General features: G+C 36.6%; 1 protein-coding gene across 2 annotated transcripts in view; it reads left to right on the plus strand.

Moving 5' to 3' along the window:
* htr4.L (5-hydroxytryptamine (serotonin) receptor 4, G protein-coupled L homeolog) overlaps positions 1-19750 on the plus strand; it is a 233178-nt gene that overhangs the window by 77764 nt on the left and 135664 nt on the right. The window lies entirely within an intron of this gene.

Raw genomic sequence — 19750 nt, forward strand, 5'->3', positions numbered from 1 at the left:
GCGATCGATCAAACGATTTTACTTCCACTTCTAAAAACTTAGAAAAATGCTCTAGAAGGTCCCCATAGGCTAACATAGCACTTCGGCAGGTTTAATTCAGCGACGCATTGAAATCGAAGTTTTTTAAAAGAGACAGTACTTCGATTATTGAATGGTCGAATATTCGAATGATTTTACTTCAAATCGAATTCGAACTCGAAGTCGTAGTATTCTATTCGATGGTCAAAGTATCCAAAAAATTACTTTGAATTTCGAATTTTTTTTACTTTGAAAATTCCCTCGAATTCACTTCGACCCTTGATAAATCTGTCCCCTAATGTGACTAAAAATTGTATGTTCTTTAATTTGTATTTCCCCCCAGTAAGAGCCTTAAAGGAAAACTATACCCCCAAAATGAACACTTAAGCAACAGATAGTTCATATCATATTAAGTGGCATATTAAAGAATCTTACCAAACTGGAATATATATTTAAGTAAATCTTGCCCTTTTACATCTCTTGCCTTGAGCCACCATTTCGTGATGGTCTGTGCTGTCTCAGAGATCACCTGACCAGAAATACTACAACTCTAACTGTAACAGGAAGAAGTGTGGAAGCAAAAGACACAACTCTGTCTGTTAATTGGCTCATGTGACCTAACATGTATGGTTTGTTGGTATGTTTGTGAGTACAGTGAATCCTACAATCCCAGGGGGCGGCCCTTTAAAATGGCAATTTTCTATTTATGATTACCCAATGGCACATACTACTAGAAAAGTATATTATTATGAAAATGGTTTATTTACATGAAGCAGGATTTTACATATGAGCTGTTATATGCAATATCTTTTTATAGAGACCTACATTGTTTGGGGGTATAGTTTTCCTTTAAATACTGTGCCCCATGACAGATCCTATGGTTGTTAGCATTGCTAGTGTACCTAAGAACTAGTACAGAAACACTTTGCCTTTAAACCGATGATCCGATGCTTGATTTAAATGTTAATTTTAGCATTTGACTAATGTACAGAAATTCAACTGTGCCTCATGATCTTCAACTGTGCAACATATTTCTGATGTTTTCTACAAATTGAGTTCTAAAATGGACACTGGCAGAAAGCTAATAAATCCAGTGTTTTGGTGAATTACATAATATACATTTAATTATAATGCTGTAAAACTAATATAAGTATGTAAAACATTGCATGCTTGGGATGCAATGAGATGTGGCAAATCCCGGGCATTATACTTTCCTTTTTCTCAATTGGTATAGTAGAAAGCAGTTAGGATACATTACACATTAACACTGGGTTCCAACAGAACAGCACTTGTTGCTATGGTAACAACCCATCTATGAAATAAAAGGCAGAAAAAGAGATTCCAAAAAGACAGATTATGGTGAATGCATATCTCTAAGATTTAAGATTTGAGCTACACTGGCTTTATCACAATGAAAGATCCCCAAATCCCCCAAAAATCCCTTATAATGCAATGCAAATGAGCTATTTTGTTGTATTGTCATTTATTTGTTTATGGTTCTGAATATATTGACCTTATTCAGCATGTGACATGTAGAACAGTTTATAATACATGAATATCTTCTGTGGTTTTCACTTTCATTTCTGTCTGTCTTCCTTCTTTCCTAATCCTTTTATTTTTTTTAACATTTCTTCCACTTTAGTTTTTGCTTTCCCCTGTGTTATTGTTATTGACTATAGATACAATAAACTTCTAGACAAGCAGTTGTGCTCAGTCACAGAATAAAACATCAACTTGATTGTAAGAATTGTGCCACCACAGCAAACAAGAAGCATAACCTTTACAATAAATTCAGAGGGCAATGCTTAGTTATAATAATATTGTCTACAATGCCTAGACTCGTGTCAGTCATGCTCAGCTAATCATTTATTTTGCTCACAAGCATCTATTATATTTTTTTTTTACTTACAAAATTTACAGGGGCTTTTATTTGAGCAGTTTAGCACAAAAACATTTAGCTTTTGGTAGCTGTATACTGTATTTGACAAGGGAAGCAACTGTTTTCTTAGTATATTCAGAGATGCTGCTATAGAATGTTGGCAGGGGTTTTTGTTCAGGAATAACTGGAAGGTGATAGGTCTAAGAGAAGCTATCTGGTGGGTTTAGAGAGGAAAATTTCAAATGGAAGCCATCTTTCCTGCTACATATTGATACAGGCATAAGTCAGGAAAAACATATTTTGTAAGGCTTCAAACTCTTGTAGAGAATCAACAAATATTCTTGGCTGGGCCCTTTATAGCACTGAACCTATATAAGGGTTAACCTGTTTGCCCCCCATAGAAGCTCAAGCTGCACTACTAAACTCAAATAGTTAATTGTTTGACTCAATACCTATGGCCTAATTGTGTGTTTTTGAGCATTTAACTGTTCAAAATGGATTTCTAACCAGCCATGATGGAGATCATCAGTGACATTTTGTTATGCACAAGCATGAGCACATAAAACCCTTTTAAATAATTACATGACTTTAAATATTTACATCCACTTACTATACCAATGTAGATTTTAGGCACATGGGCCTATTCTCTGCTGCCATTTTTGAGAAGTGTCCATATTCTGCCTGCAGCCTTTTAAGGCAACCCCCTTGTCACTAGGCCTGGAAATTCAGAGAAAATTAGCTCTGTGTTTCCTGAGCCTTTTCCAGCTATCTGGCTGGAATGATTAGCTATTCCCCAATATGGCACACCATTTAATAAGATCACTATCACATCTTTTTTAAACTGAAATCGACATGTTTCCTGGTAAAACATATGGGGTGGCTCCATCTCAATTGAAATGATTGCTGTGACATAGAAAGGATATTAAAACACATAGGGAGTTGTCCCTTCTATGCAGGTTGCCATGCAGAACACTTTTATCTGGGATTATAACACAACAGAAGCCCTGTGGAAGGTGATATGAAAGGCTGTGACCATCCTGTCAAAGGCAGAATGGCTGCTGACCTTGACAGAAGAGTCCATCTGATGAAACCAAGATAGTAATCATATTTAGGTTTTTATATAGCATTATGCTCTGTGATAATCTCTCAAACTCTTCGTAGATGATGTAACAATTAAATACTATCTAAGAACCATAGCAGGGATATCATAAGACCATCCGGCAATTCTCTATGCCCTGGGATCTATCTGATCTAGCAGCTTCGGAATAGTTGAGGTGGTCATGCAATGAGTCTGACCACTGCTTATTGACATCAGCAGTTCTCCAAGATGATATTTGCAACCATAAAAACAGAAAATAGTCAAGCTCAGGGTTGATTAAAAATGCTAAGAGTACCTGTCTGGCAGCAGAAGAGGGCACTGGTGGGAATACTTATCATCGGAAGATACCAGGAGATTTGGTGCATCAAAAACATACAGGGGTACAGTAGGGTGGTGCTGTATAATGCTGTATACAAATAACAACCAGAGGTAAGGCAAACACAAAGTCAAGGTCACAACTTGTGCTATGGTATCCATTGCATTATATGATGACTTTTACTCTTTAAGAATTTCTTTCTACCGTTTATTTAAACAGAAGCCAGAATTGAAAGTGATTTCACAACTTCATTACAACCTTCAAAAATGTGTCACTTTGTCATTGAATTACTGTTTTTTTTTTCCTTTAAATTGAATCCGTGGTAAAGAAATTAAATTTACATTCCCCAGTGTCAGCAGTTTCAGAACATTTCCCAGCAAGAGAATTTGTAAAGAAAGAAGTGAGAATTAAACTTCTAATTATATGAACAAAATGCTTTTAGTATTCTGATTATGGACAAAATATAGATATATAGGCATGTACCCTTTTTATACCTTTATTTAATTTCTTGTGCAGATGCTCTCCTCATAGGGATACTTTTAATAAGTAAGCCTGCATGCTAATGAATGCTGTCATATATTTGCCCAACAGAGAAAATACTTCTCTATTAGCTATACCTGTGCTGCGGGACTGAACAGTTTGCAGGAGATTATCCAATCCCACCGCAGAGGCAGTGATGTAACTAGATATTACGGGCCCCACAGCAAACTATCTTTCAGGCCCCCAAAATGTCTAAAGGTCGATCTGTTTTACCATTTGTAAATGAATTAGGGCCTTAGGGGGGCCCTATACCTCCTGGGCCCCCTGCAGCCACAGGATCTGCTTCCTCAGTAGTTATGCCTCTGGTTGTGGGGACTCCAATGCTGCACCATTTCTGGGCCCCTTGAATCAGGTTGGACCTAGGCACTCACCTAATTCTCCAAATGGGTAATTCAGCTCTGATGGAGAACACCACTAACCTGGACTCACTGATGGAGAACACCACTAATCTGGACTCACTGATCACTATTTTGTGAGTTGATATTACAGATGTGATCATGAATGTAGACACCACCAGCAGTTAGACCCTTAGAACCTTAGAGAGCACCTTTAAAAGAAAACTAAAACCCCCTTCTACCTTTATGACACAAGCTCATTCAGATGGGCTTATGCAGAAAAGGCACATAAATACTATCTTAACTTCCAGACATAAATTTAAATGTATATTTGATTTTCTACCCAAACATTTCTGATTCCACATAGTCTGCCTCAGTGATTGCAGAGACCAGTATGAGATGATGGATTCTGGAACGTGAAATCTCTCTGCTTTGCAAAGTGGGTAGTACAGATTCACATATATTTACACTTCATGTAGTGTTTGTTCACTTTTTTACACAATTCCTACTTAATGAGCTCATGTCAAAAACACACATCTTGTAGTATACAATAGTAAACCCAAGACTTAAACCTCAGCATCAGTTTGGCTGTTCTGTAGCTACCATTAAGTTCCATAGTGCCATTTTTACTATTACATTGAGCTCTAAAGGGATTTTGTGTGCAGGCTTCTTCTCTGCTGCATCAAGATGAAGTAACATGATATATTGTCCTGTTCAGCCGCCACTTTCTTGTGTGCTTAATCACAGTACACACAGCAGTGCTCCTGCAGAATTGACAGTTAACATACTTCTCACCTCCCTTGTGGGTGCTTTTGTAGTGAGGGAGAATTTTCCCCCTATAGCAATTAAATACCACCATTCCAAATGATATTCTTTCTATAAAAAAAGTCTTAATCCACTAACCAAATTCAAAGACTTCTCACAATTAAGAACAGGTGTTCTTCAGGTTTGTTCTGTTCATGTAACAGTTGTACATTATACAGTGGTAGCCTGTTCACATTTCCAAGAAATCAATTAGTGCCTGGAATAAAGTTATAAGTTCATTATTTAAGCAACTATGTGCATACCAGGCACTTGACAATATGCTGCACAGAATTAAACTTGCAATTTGTATGTGTCTGTAGCACTAGACCTGACGATAGATGAGTGCAGTCAAGTAATGCTGCAATCGTTATGGAAGTGAACACATAAAGCAGTTCCCGTTTCCATGGTCCAAAATAGCACAATTACCAAGACAATTTACAAAGAGCTTATTTAGTAAATACAGGAGAAATGATTACTGTACTGGGGGATTCACTAGACAAGGCAATTTGATGGCCTTTACTAAGTAGAAGCAAACAAAATGTTGTAGTTGAGTTTAGGTTGTTTCCTGAAGGCAAGAGATGTGATGTTGAAGGTGACAGTCACAATTGCGTTGTAGATTGTTGATTGAGTATTCCCCGTTGCTGTTAAATTACCAGAAGAAATCGATCCTCTCTAATTTCCCATATATGATTGCTCAAGTCCTCAGGTAGCACAGCCTTAGAGAACATCCTACATGTCTAGACAATCAAAAATCTAAGCAACATGTCTTGTTCACATATAATTCATAACAAAAGCTCATAACGTAACTCATATAACTCATATCTAATACTAATTACTTATACAGGTTCCATTTAGGTATGTACTGTAAACAAAAGGATCTTATCAATAGAGGAATTTGACTGCTGGGGAGACCATAAATTAGAGAGGTCCCAGTGGGGCACTGTCTGATTCAATAGTTTCATTATATGCTTATGAAAAAGGTATTTGTATTTAGAATTTAGGGGGGGGCTAAATTAACTTACACAAAAGGTAAACAGAGTCCTCCGAGGACCCAATTTTTCCATGTGTGCTTTTATCCTAGCTCTGATTAGGTTAATAGAGAATGATGGGAATTGTAAATCAGAACAGATGGAGTTTGACTTTTCTGCTCTACATTGATACCAATGATACAGTACCTTCTGCTGTGTAAACAATGAACCACAGGCATGTCAATTATATATCAGTGTTGTTTATTATGTCTGTAAATGTTGTTGCAATGTAACAATAGGTCATAAATTCCTGAAATTCTTTTGTATCATCGGAAGAACACTGATTAAAGGGTAATTATTCTTATACTTACACAAGATGACCTTATATGACATTATTATTGTTATATACATAACTCTTTGACCTTTACAGTTCCATGTTTTTATGTTTTAATGGTATTCTTGCTATTGTATTTCTTGTTTCCTTCTAGAAAGAAATAATTTTTTGTCCTTTCATTTTCCAGTATACAGGAAGAGGTACTGCTTGTGGCTTCCTGTCTAAAAACTTGCGAGATCATGTAGAGGTCAATAGGAGTTGTCCTAGGCAAAATTTAAGCAATTTTTTTTCTATTTTCATTTTTTTTTCATTTTTTTGAGAGTTTGTAGAACCATTAATAATGAAGAACAGAATGCAAATTTGAGTTGTCTATTACAGTAGACATGGAAATGTTTCATTTATCTGATAATGTGTCTGTGAGACTTATGGGGTCAGCCCTCCAATCAATAGATGTATGGCTGCTTTACAAGAGTCAAACTGTGAGTGCACCGCAGGCCTTTCACATCCTTAACTAAACAAACACATACACTTTGCAAGTACATCAAGAGAAGCCTTAATAGGTAACAACAGGTGCTTGAGATGGTACTTTTGTAATCCTCCAAAGCAATCCTGAAAAGTTTACATGAGGTGGATTGAAAAACAAAATAAACGTGTCCCCTGGTTCATATTTATGTGCATAGATAATCACACATACTGTAGCTGCTCTAGGTATATGGCAGGTGTTTGCCGCAGGAATTTCATTGGTGTCATAATTAATTTGTCAGTTACATCTGAACGATTTGCAGACGTTGAGGTAATCCGGTTCTCTGAGCTAAATTTAATGAAGGGTTTTAATTTAGCACATATTGCCGAACATGGAAACTGGATCTTCTTTCACCAAACATTCTAATGTGGAAGCTTTAAAGAGAAAGCCGTTTGTCGCTAATGTTTCTTAAGCTAAATGTTGCTGGACAATAGCTCCAAGTTTAATTATAAAGAGTTAGTCAAACAGCCTTTTGGTGGAGCATTGCTTATGTCAACTTTGTACTAAACTAGGGGCTATTCACCTTTGATTTAACTTTTAGTATGATGCAGAGAATGATATGCAGAGCCAATTTGCAGTTGTTTTTCCTTTTTTGTTTTTTGAGTTATTTAGCTTTTTATTCCAGTTTTAAATTTCTGAAATCTGGTTGCTATGGTCCAAATTTCCCTAACAATCATCCATTGATTCGAATAAGAGACTAGAATAAGAAGGCCCTGAATACAAAGAGCAATAATAAAAAGAAGCAATACCAGCAAATGTGTAGCCTTAGAAAGCATGTGGTGACCCCAGTGACCCCCATCTGGAAAGAGTCAGAAGAAAAAGTCAAATAATAAACACTAAAAAATAAATTATAAAAGCCAATTGAAAAGTTGCTTAGAAAGGACCATTCTATAACAACTAAAAGTTAACATAAAGGTGAACCACCCCTTCAAGAAACTTGCTGAATGCAAGAAAATCCTCTAGTAAGAAATTTGCTTCACTAGGTACACTTGTCCACCTCTTATTTTCTGATGTGATCAATCAATATGTTTATCCTACTTATGTTTGATTAAAGTATATTATCAGCAAGCCAAATTTGCAAAGCATATTGTCATTAAATAATTGCCTCCCTTTTTCCAATTTAATATATGGGATCTGTTATCCAGAATGCTTGGGAACTGGGGGTTTTCAGATAAGGGATCTTTCTATACTTTGGATCTCTATACCTTAAATTTAATAAAATATCATGTAAACATTAAATAAACCAAAATAGGATTGTTTGGTCTCCAAAAAAGGTTAATTCTATCTTAGACAGAATCAAGTGCAAGGTACTGTTTTATTATAGAGTAAAAATAAATTTTTTAAAAAAATATGTGAATTATTTGCTTAAAATTGATATGGAAGATGGTATGTCCATAATTCAGAGGGTTTCCAGATAAGCAATCCTATACCTGTATTTTACATGTATTGTGGTAATGAAGTCCTATTAATTTAGGACTCCATTCGCCATTTAGGGGGGTATGTGTGGGACCTATAGGAATTCCTAGTTGATACACAGTTAATTGGTCATTTTTAAATCATTAATTTTACATAATATATTATTTGTTGTATTATTTTTCTCTCCTTAGCCATTTAGATTTTGGGGAATTCTGGATTTAGGGGGTATGGTTGGGTTAACCACTTAGTTAAGGAACTATAGGAATTACTATATGATAGGTAGTTAATTTTTGTAAATTATTAATATTTTACATTATTTGTTGTATTATTTTTCTCTTATTTGGCATTTAGATTTCATATATCTATGTAGAGGTTAAACACAATGCCTTACTTTACTTTGCCTCAACTTATTTGCTTATGATCTCACTGCAAGTCTGCCACAGGTTTCTCCAAGGAACAGTGTAGTATGGTAGTATTATTATTATTATTATTAATAATAATAATATGCCTTTTTAATAATGGGCATTTCATCCTAGTTTGTCCTGTAGAATTCTGGCTTTGATCATGTGAGTAAATCTTGAGTCCCTGACTACTTTGGAGTCCTGGGGAATGCAGCAGGGTAGTTATATGGATTTCCCAACTACTAAACAAAACTTGACAATGTTAGAATACTGTTGCCACATTTCTATTATTGAATATGTCTGGAATGCTAAGACACAGATCATGGGGGAATTGTAAAGCAGTAAAATAAGAAACAGACAGACCATCAAGTATATATGGTCAAAAAAGAAAGAATAAAGGTTCAGCTACATTTTGCAATTATTTTTATATTACATACGATGACTTCTAACCACACATTTGTGATAGAAAGGTCTCAGGATATTCTTACACAAAGCTATGTTAGAAATCACTCTTTATTTCTATGTATGAAACACTAAAGCCAAATACAGGTGTTAGAGTCAACCAAGAGACATCTTAGGTGCATATTTATTGATGTATCCACTGTGTGTTCTAAAGTTTCAAACACTCTTTTCATGAAGGAATCAAGTACACACCTGTGTAACCTTTATAAAACAAACACACATGATACAACTCTTTCTTATGTGGCCTCTACCCCACTTGTGTATGTTATTAAGTACTTATCCACATATCTCTTTCTGCAATGCCGAGATAAAAGATTATAGGGATTGTGTGATTGAAAGAAAAAGAGAGAGGATGTATAAAATGTGTACAATTTGGCATTTTCTCTTGCTGCCCAGTTGACTGTGCTAGTGCTTAGCCTTCTTGCACAATAGGCACCATATCCAATTTGATCAAAAAAAGGAAAAAAAAAATTAACAATTTTGGAGCTACAAAAGAATTTTAGAAATGGGGATATGATAAAGATGCTGAAATAACATCAATAAGAAGAGGGAGTTGAATGAAATACACAGAGGAAAAGACATGGATAGGCAAACAAAAGGGAAGGGCCGCACTAGCTCACCGCTCTCCCCTCTGATCAGGTGCACAGTCAGACAGTGACCCCACTGTGTATACGGCAAGACATTCGACGGCAGACGGCACTTCTGAAAAAAGAGGGTTTATTGGAAATCCTGCTGGAATACACCTAACGCGTTTCGGGAGTTATCCCTTAATCATAGGTTCCTATGATTAAGGGATAACTCCCGAAACGCGTTAGGTGTATTCCAGCAGGATTTCCAATAAACCCTCTTTTTTCAGAAGTGCCGTCTGCCGTCGAATGTCTTGAGGAAAAGACATGGGTAAGGTTAAGTAATCTCCAATAATGAGATAAAATTCCTCAAAGTGCTCAGTTAAGTCCTCTAATAATAGCAGCATTATAATACTGAGCTCTAAATGTTCCTTCCTTGAATCCTTGAAAAATTGATTGGAATGTCCTTTATTGTTCTCTGGGGTACAAGTACATCCGTACATCCCTATACCATAATTGAGAAATAGGATATATTCATGGTAATAGCTATTACGATATAGGAATATATTATAGGAAGTGGCTTCATTTGCATTTTCATTGAAGTCACTTCTATTTTTCTTAACATTTCACTCGTTAAAAAAAGTGGTGATACATTTACTTGCACATATGGGACAATGAAACATGAATGAAATGTCCTGGGGTCATTTATTTTAGAGGAACATAAAATTAAAAAAAAAACACAAATGACAATGGTTTGTAACACACATTACCCATAATGCAGACTGTGTATGTGCTTTGCTGGTTTAGGTGCAGTTCACAAGCCACAGGTTGAGAATCACTGGTTTAGGGTTTTGACTGAAATCCAGAATGTTCACACTTGAGCACATACAACTGCTATTAAGCAATATACAAACTAACTTACTGGCTATATTGCTGTAAATCTTCCCATGCATCAGTATGGTAGATGTCTTAAAAACTTGTCAGTTGTTATATGCTAATATTTGTGGCACTTTCCATTCTCAATAATAGGAGAAGACCAAGCCATTAATAGGCATTAATAGAATCTGCTATCACAAACTGTCACCGCAAAGAACCACCTTTGCTTCAAATGGAAGTTTAATTCAATAAATTATGTCCAAAGTGGTGGCCTCTCATTCTTTGATCTTTTCTATGTGAAAAAGACCCTCCAATATCTGTTTACAATGTCCTGTAATCCAATCACTTCCCCTCTCAAAATGACCCCAACATGTATAACCTTAACCAAACCTTATAGTTATGATTATTATATCTGCAACCCTTTGCAAATGTAATAAAAAATCACCCTGGTGGTCTAGAGGGGGGATGGCAGGGGCGCCTGCTGCCCCCTCGGCGAGGACACCCGCCACAAGTTGCCTCCTCTTCTGTGCCGTGAATCCTAAGGACGCGCGCGGCACACCTCTGTCCTTCTTATAGGCGGATTCGCACTGTCGTCTTTACGTCAGCACGCAGTGGCGCAAAATTTAAAAGTACTTAAAGGCACAGTTTGGATTTTCACACTGCCCGTTATAGGAGTTTGTTCCTGGTGCTTCTGAGCTTTAAGCTAATGTGTCTGAACCTGTTTTGATTCCTGTTGTGACCCCTGTCTGGCTTTTGACTATTCTGACCTCTAGATCCTGACCCTTGCCTGAATACCGACTACCTCTTCTGCTAAATCCCTTCTGTTTGATCTCCCGGTTTGACCCTTGCCTGCCTCATTACGCTTATTATCTGCCTGCCTTGACGCAGCCTGATCTGACTACGATTCTGTCTAACGCCTTCTGCCCAAAGACTTTTGCTTTACAGTTGTTCCCCTTTGTTTGTCCAGAACCTCTTGTTATAAGACCTGGCGGCATCTGAGTAGCTGAGGGCTCCTCCCGAGGCCAAAGGCGGCTGCTACAGGCAGAAGCACCAGGGTGCTTGGCATCGGTTCTGGGTTTAGGGTGCCAACCGTTACAGCCTATTTTAAGCTGTGTAGAATGAGCAATAAGTAGGAGAAAGATGGAACTTACATTGCAACAGATGCCTTGAAGACCATGCCATGAATATTCAGGGCTATTGTCTATCGAATAATCCGAAATTTGCTTTCATTATCTGTATGTCTTGTGTATGTATGCCTTTGATGATGGTATATAAATAATTATCAAGACTAATTGCTGATTTGTGGCTATAGGTAACTTAATTTGTGCAGTTTACTAGCTATTTTTAGTAGATCAGCCTACTAATTTACTGATTGTGGTCCATACTCTGATCCCACCCTGCTTGACATTAATAAACTATTTTAACCCATTATATTTATTGTTCTTTGCTGTCCTCTTTACATATAATTCGTTTGGCCTTTATTATCAACATTATTTAGAAACTACCTGACAGCATAGCCAAAAGCACACATATAATGACACAGAATCCTAAGCTTCAGACCTTACAGCAAGGGAGATATAGCCTGCTGCCATGTCAACATTTCCCCACTTGCTAATCTTACATGTGAAGTTATTGAATGGAAGTAATTGCACATAATGGCTTGGAAGTAGATCTGGTAGCAAGATGTCCTGTCACATAAATTGCCAGTTATGTCAGCTACACACTACACAATTCAAGAGGACGGTCATCTTGATGTAGAGACAAAACAAAAAAAGGCATTCTATGATAGACATATACTGTATCTATTGCTTGAATGGATATTTCCTGTGGGCTGAAAGGAGGCTTTTCAGTGGCAAGAGTTGATGACATCTTGACAGATTATTAGAGAGTTTTTAACAATAATAATATACATTTTCATTTTTATAATTCATAAACATTTTGAGACTTGTTAATCTGTTATATATTGATTTGCCATTTATGTAGCATCATAACACAAAAAAAATTCTGGATAATAAAAACAAAAAAAAAACAAACAGGTGGAAATACTGTGCAACAGTTAGCTACAGCCTGTTAATAGTATGTATTCCACCAGAGCTTAAGCTACTCTAGGAAATATCTCAGCATTGTGTAGCATCAACATTTTGCTGGGGGTATAGCTGCAACAAGCAGAGATCTTTCAAACTGATTCATGTTGGGAACAACTAGGATTATTACAAGTATAGTACATCACAGATGTCACTTGAAGTGTAATAACGACTTGGAACATTTTGATCTCTGACCTATAGCTGTACTGCTAGTGCTTAAACTGAAACACTAACATATTCCTGTTATGTTATATCTTGTTGTCCAAAATTAAGAACGTGATAATAAACAATAAATAAATATATTACGTATTTTCAAAATGCCGTCTTGCTAAATCTCCATTCCAGCTTTTACACGCAAGGCCACAGATATTCTTGTTCAAGGTCATTTACCAGAACTTGTTAACTTCATCAAAGAAAGGGTATAAACCACATTTTACAGACTCTTTTGACCTAATCCCTGTTTCCCTACATTAAAAAAAAAATGAAAAGCTTTCATTTGCAAAAGGAAAAAAAACTAGTATCATCGAAAACTAACCCTAGTCTAAAGGAAATAAGGAAATCTCTCCTCATGTATTCCTTACAAAAATATTGCTATAGAAAAACGATATACATCAACAATATATATATATATTATATCAGCAATTTATTTTGAATATATATTTAAAATTAGTTGGTCCAAAACTAGTTTAATATTTACTGGTAGTAAACTCTAATGATGTTGTTAAAGGCATGGGAGTACTTTTCACATGGTTGCTGCTTATTATACTGCAATGAATACATTCACCAAAAATCAATACACAGCTTGAGAAATATAGGTATGGGACCTGTTATCTAGAATGCTCGGGACCTGGGGTTTTCCAGGTAACATATCTTTCCATAATTTGGATCTACATAACAGTGTACTAGAAAATCATGTATATATTAAATAAACCCAATAGGCTGGTTCTGCTTCCCCATGATTATATCTTAGCTGGGATCAAATACAAGGTTTATTATTACAGAGAAAAAGGAAGCCATTTTAAAAAATTTGGATTATATGGTTAAAATAGAGTCTATGGGAGACATCCTTTCCATAATTCAGAGCTTTCTGGATAATGGATTTCAAGATAACGGATCCCTTACCTGTATATGCTTTTTACACTGTGGTGCCTGGAATTTTTACACAGAATTATAAATAGACCCCTTAGCAAGGTGGATATTTTACAGTAAGCAAAAGAGTTTAGGAACAATAGCAGTGAGTATGTTAGATGCAGTGTCACGGCCGGCACCCAATACCAGGACAAGTGCCAAGTACCCTGGTCTCGGCTTGGCTTTACCAGTAGTGTGACTACCGTTGGGCTTCGGGAGGAGCCCTCAGCTTACTTGGGTGCCACCTGGAGGGGTAAAAGGCAAGATGTTCTGGCTGGCTGTTAGCAAAGTCTTTTTGGGCCGAAGGTCACGGTACAAAAGGATTAGGCAGAATCGTAGTCAGGCAGGCTGGGACGAGGCAGGCAGATAGCAAGGATCGTCAAAACAGGCAAAGGGTCAAAACCAGGTGATCAATCAAGGGGTTAAACAGAAGAGTTGTCGTAAGCAGGCAAAGGTCTGGATCCAGAAGTCAGAATAGTCAAAATAGCCAGGCAGAGGTCACAACAGGAATCAAACAGGTTCAGAAGATAACAGACAAAATAGCACAAGGCTCAGGAGCACCAGGAAATACAATCCTATCACGGGCAATGAGAAAAAGCAGGAAGGTCCCTTTTAACTTTTAAATTTCGCACCATTGCGTGCTGACGTCATCACGCCAGCGCACATGCGAGGGCTCCTCCCGAGGTGAAAGGCGGCAGTTAAAGTGAGAGCCTAGACCAGGGAGCTTAGCTTGGGTTTCTGGATATAGGGTGCCGAACATGACACATAGGTGCTAAAATTGCCCAAGAGCAGCTGCCCATAGAAACTAATCAGCACCCAATTGCAACCAATAAGAAAATGAAACCACAGATCCTACTGGCTCTCATAGGCAACTGCAAATCAGTCCTGTGTAGCTAAAATGAACAGCTAAATGAATGTGATCTTAGCCACGCAATGGTGTATGGCGGTGCCTTGCACTATATACATAGCCACAATTACAACAAACAATAGATCTGGTAATGAAAACATATTTTTCAGTGTTTATATATTCATGAAAATTCATAAAATACACCCACAGTTCTGTAGGAGCAGAGCAAAGGAAACTAAAGATCATACCTTAACTAAAGGCAGAATTCCTTCTGCTGAAGACTCAATGCTTGTCAGGATTTCTGATTGAAACTTGTGATGTTTCAAACATGGAACATTTAACACAAACCATGGCAAAAGGCATGTCTCCTGTAGAGGCATCATTTATGATCACTAGGTGGAAGAAAAATAGTACAGAATTGCTTACATTGAAATGAAATGCACAATGTGGCTGGGCAACTTGTGCTTATATACTACTGTAGCACCCAAAAACCAACTTGTTGTTTATTGTACGTTATTAAACTTGTATGATTGATAATAATACTAATAATAATAATAATAGTTAGTCTAGTTGTACTTGGTCTCACTTCCATCTTGATTCAAGCCATCTATATCAGCACTGGTGCTTTAGCAAATGGTTAACTTCATGTGTAACCTTACTGTGTTATTATGTATATTCTTAGCAGTGTGACTGGTCACCATGACATTGAAATGATTATCAGGGAAACACTCAAGACAATCTATGTATATATTTAATAGATGTTAGTTTTTCTACTTAACAAGCCGTAACAAAGTTGCAAAGGAATGAACATTTTAATTGTATTTTCTTCTACCACGGTGTCTTCACTGTGTACCCTATTGTAATTAATGTCTTGAAATGACCCTCCTATCATAGCCCCATGCTTGTTACAAACTAATAGAGTCAACTCTTGCTTTTTGTGTTTGCAGTGAAGGTTAATTCACTGCACATTGTTAATCCCCAGTACATTTCTAGGAAATAATTTTGCACAAAGTCTGTTCAACTGTGTGAGTTAAAGCTCCCATGCCCATGGGTAATTAGTTCCCATTTTTCCAGCTAATTAAAGTACCGAATGCTTTAATTTTCACAATATGTGTTGTGATTTTAGTTCTATTTTTAATGTGTCGTTTACAATATCCTTATCAATCCCTCTGATTTGCTCAGCGGAGATGTATTTATGGCTGTACAGCTGCATTTTCAGTATGTGACTGGCTTTTAGCTACTGAATTATATGACCAGTCAGTAGAACTACAGGTATGGGATCCGTTATCCGGAAACCCGTTATCTAGAAAGTTCCGAATTATGGAAAGGCCGTCTCCCATAGACTCCATTATAATCAAATAATTAAAATTTTTTAAAATGATTTTCTTTTTATTTATAATAATAAAACAGTACCTTGTACTTGATCCAAACTAAAATATATTTAATCCTTATTGGAGTAGAATGAGCCAATTGGGTTTATTTAATGTTTACATGATTTTCTAGTAGTCTTAAGGTGTGAAGATCCAAATTATGGAAAGACCCATTATCCGGAAAGCCCCAGGTCCCGAGCATTCTGGATAATAGGTCCCATACCTGTACTATGTGTATGGTAAACGCTGTAAGGCAATGACAACAACCAGTGACTTGGGAGCAACATGCTGCTCAGCAATCCCTTGGATGTTGCTCCCATGGTCTCAAAGCAGGTGCTTATTTTTTAATTTCTGGTTTGGAGGCAAGTTTTTGTTGCATAAAAACCAGGTGTACTGCCAAACAGAGCCTCCATTAGGCTGCCAGTCCACATAGGGGCTACCAAATAGCCAATCACAGCCCATATTTGGCACCCAGGAACATACTTTATGCATGCCTTGCTCTCCAACTCATTTTACATCTGAATGTGGCTCATGGGTAAAAAATGCCTGCTGTAAGGTAATAGAATTGCTCTTTTTTTTCTTTATCTGGCACTTTTTTTTGGATAATTATTATATATCATTGTAATAGATGAATTTGCCTCTATAATGCATTAGCTGTAAACGTTTATTTGGTCAAGCCTAGCATATGTCTCTGTTGAGAACTTTGAGGCTGTTTCATTAGTGTAACATTATCGCCCGTTAGTGGTGAGCTACAGCAACAGTTGCTAAGGGGAGTAATGCTTGTCTCCTTTTAACCTACATCATGATATTATAAGGGACCCCAGCTGTTACATTTTGAGTCACATTTTATAAATAACAGATAAAATGTCTAAATTGCCTTATTTCTCTATTGATTTTTCCCAATAAAAGGAAAGGCTAATTATTTTGGACTTTTACTTCCTATTAGTCCTTTTCAGGTTGTGTTTAGTACCATCAGGGCAAAATTATGCAGATGGTAGGAGGCTTTACGGCAACTAGTAGCTGTGGAACTGCTGTTCAAAGGGCAGTTTTTTGTCTAATGCATCATTTACATGGCTGATTTTGATCAAATAAATAAGGAAATTAGTTATAAAATAATATTTACTGTTAAAGGCAAATGTATTTGAGTAGCTTTGGGTTCCAGCAATTTTAGTTTAACGTAAATTCTTTTTCTTCTAGTACCGACAATACAGGGTTTATACTGACATGATACGTGACAATATTTAACTGCTTGCTGGTCCAAAATTGCCTAAAAAAGTTTCACATATGGCAGACCCTAATAATCTTACAGCAGGTTACTTTTGTCATTTGTCATTAGATGTTACCTATATTTAGGAATTAATCTCTTATTCTTTACATTTCCAGCAAGACCTTAGACATCCTGCCGTATGTGACTGGGACCTTAGATTGTAAGCTCCACTGGAAAGGGACATGTGCAGAATGTATAATTACTGTAAGGGCCTGTGTAAATGTGTTGGTGCTACATCAATAACAGATAATAAATGTATAAATTAGCCCAAAATGTAGATAAGTAACTATCCGTGCCTTATACATAGCCCAGCTGGTTTTCACCTAAATCATCTTGCAGCTATTTTTATTTGCTGTATCAGTGACATTTAACATCATACTTATTTTTATTTCCTCTATCTGGTGTAATTTGAACGTTATGGGAGCATTTTATGAAGATAAGTGGATCTGTGATGAAGACTTTTGATGTTGGTTCTAGTACCGATATGAAGTCAATTTATTGCTTTACTGCTGGGATGCCTGGGATTATACCGTTATCATTTCCTTAGATCTTAATTAATCTGTCATTGCAAGAAAGAGTTTAGTTCTAAATCCAAAGCGGCTCCTGGCTGCTTAGAAGTTAACATGATAAAAGGAAGGAGAATTTCCACCTGCTAAATCTACAGTGAGTCACTCTTGATGTCCCCTGTAGGAGAACAGTTACATAAGGAAACGTGTAATAGAGTCCATGTAAGCTTTGGGCCTGATATTAGAAAACAGTAGAAAACTTTGTATTTTGTGTTATTTGTCTGTGTTGTGTGTGGAGTAGCATAAAGCAGGGAATTATCAATCTGCTTTCTTTGTCCTTTTATCTATATGTATGTAAGTCACCTATACATTAATGTAATATAAAGTCCAGGTATGGGTATTCCATATCAGTAAAATGCATTAGGGCTGAAATGTGGATTGTAGCTGTTAGGTTAAAATGCACATCCAATTATTGGGTGGATAAATATGGCGGAGGAACAAGTCTGCGTTATATAAATAAAGGATAATAACTCTTACTCCCAGCCATACTGCCAGGGATGGTGTTTTACACATCCTAATAGATTTTTTTTGGTGTAAAATCTGTCATGTGACAGATTTTTGGTCCTGTATTTTGCATTCCTCCATGCTGCCTATAGGAACCTGCAATATATAGGGCATCGGAGGGAAAATAGCAGAAGGCATTCTTGGTAATTCACTTCCCTTCAGCTCACTTAGTAGGGCCAGTATTGCAAAGAAAGGAGAACTTGGTTGTGTGTACGTAGATGGGGAAGGTGTTGGATTAATCCTGTGGACTTACTGTTCTTACACTTTAGTGTTGGACTGGGGAACCAAGAATCCCCCAGAGAACCAGATATCAAATGCACACCAGACACAAGTTTTCAGATTTTTGAAAGGTTCATTTTTCAAATGTAACTGAATAATGCAGCCTAGAGGCCATGCGTATGCTCTCTCTAGTTCATTTGTTAGGCTACTGTAACACCCTGCTATTCATTCATTTCCGTGCTATACACAAGATCAATTAGTAGCATTTGCAATAGATTACAAGGGTAATGCAAAAAACAGGTTTCATATTTATACTATAAGTTCAGTTTTCATGTTAATATATTGGCTCAGGTTCTGGGGCCTTGGAAACATGGAGTTTGTCAAGTTGTTCTCTCTCTCTCTCTCTCTCTCTCTCTCTCTCGCTATATATATATATATATATATATATATATATATATATATATATATATATATATATATATATATATATATATATATATATATATATATATATATATATATGGAGAGAGAAAGAAGGAGAGAGAGAGAGAGAGAGAGAGAGAGAGAGAGAGAGAGAGAGAGAGAGAGATCATTATAAACTAGTAGGGGCAGATTTATCAAAGGTCGAGGAGAATTTTCGAATGAAAAAAATTTGAATTTGGAGCTATTTTTTGTGTACTTCGACTAGGGAATAGTCCAAATTCAATTCGAATTTGAAAAAAAATTGAAAATTCAAATATATTGCTGTTTTAGCCTATGGGAGACCTCCTAGAACCTATTTGGAGTCAAATGGTGGACTTTGAAAAATGTAAGTTTTTTTGGGGGAAAAACCTTGAATCGAATTCGATTGAATGTGCTATTAATTACGATTCGAATTCGTCGAATACGGACCTATTCAATCGAAAACGGACCTATTCTGCCAAAAAAAACTGTGACTCAATTTTGGTTGGTCTTTTTGAATTCGAATTTCAACGTTTTTCAAATTCGAAATTCGACCCTTCATAAATATGCCCCGTAGTTACATTTCATTTTCTGCATTAAAATGGTATATAATTCTGAGGGAAATCGTTTGCTGAAAGTACACAACAAACAAACCTAAGCCCCTTTTAGCTGGCAGAAGCCATGGATTCTCTCACTAAGCACACTTAGAATAATGATCACCTAAATTATCTAGATATAGTCCCAAGAGATGTGCTTTAGACCTAAGCTATTACTGCTAATTGATGAC

The sequence above is a fragment of the Xenopus laevis genome, chromosome 3L (assembly GCF_017654675.1).
Source record: "Xenopus laevis strain J_2021 chromosome 3L, Xenopus_laevis_v10.1, whole genome shotgun sequence".
Lineage (NCBI taxonomy): Eukaryota > Metazoa > Chordata > Amphibia > Anura > Pipidae > Xenopus > Xenopus laevis.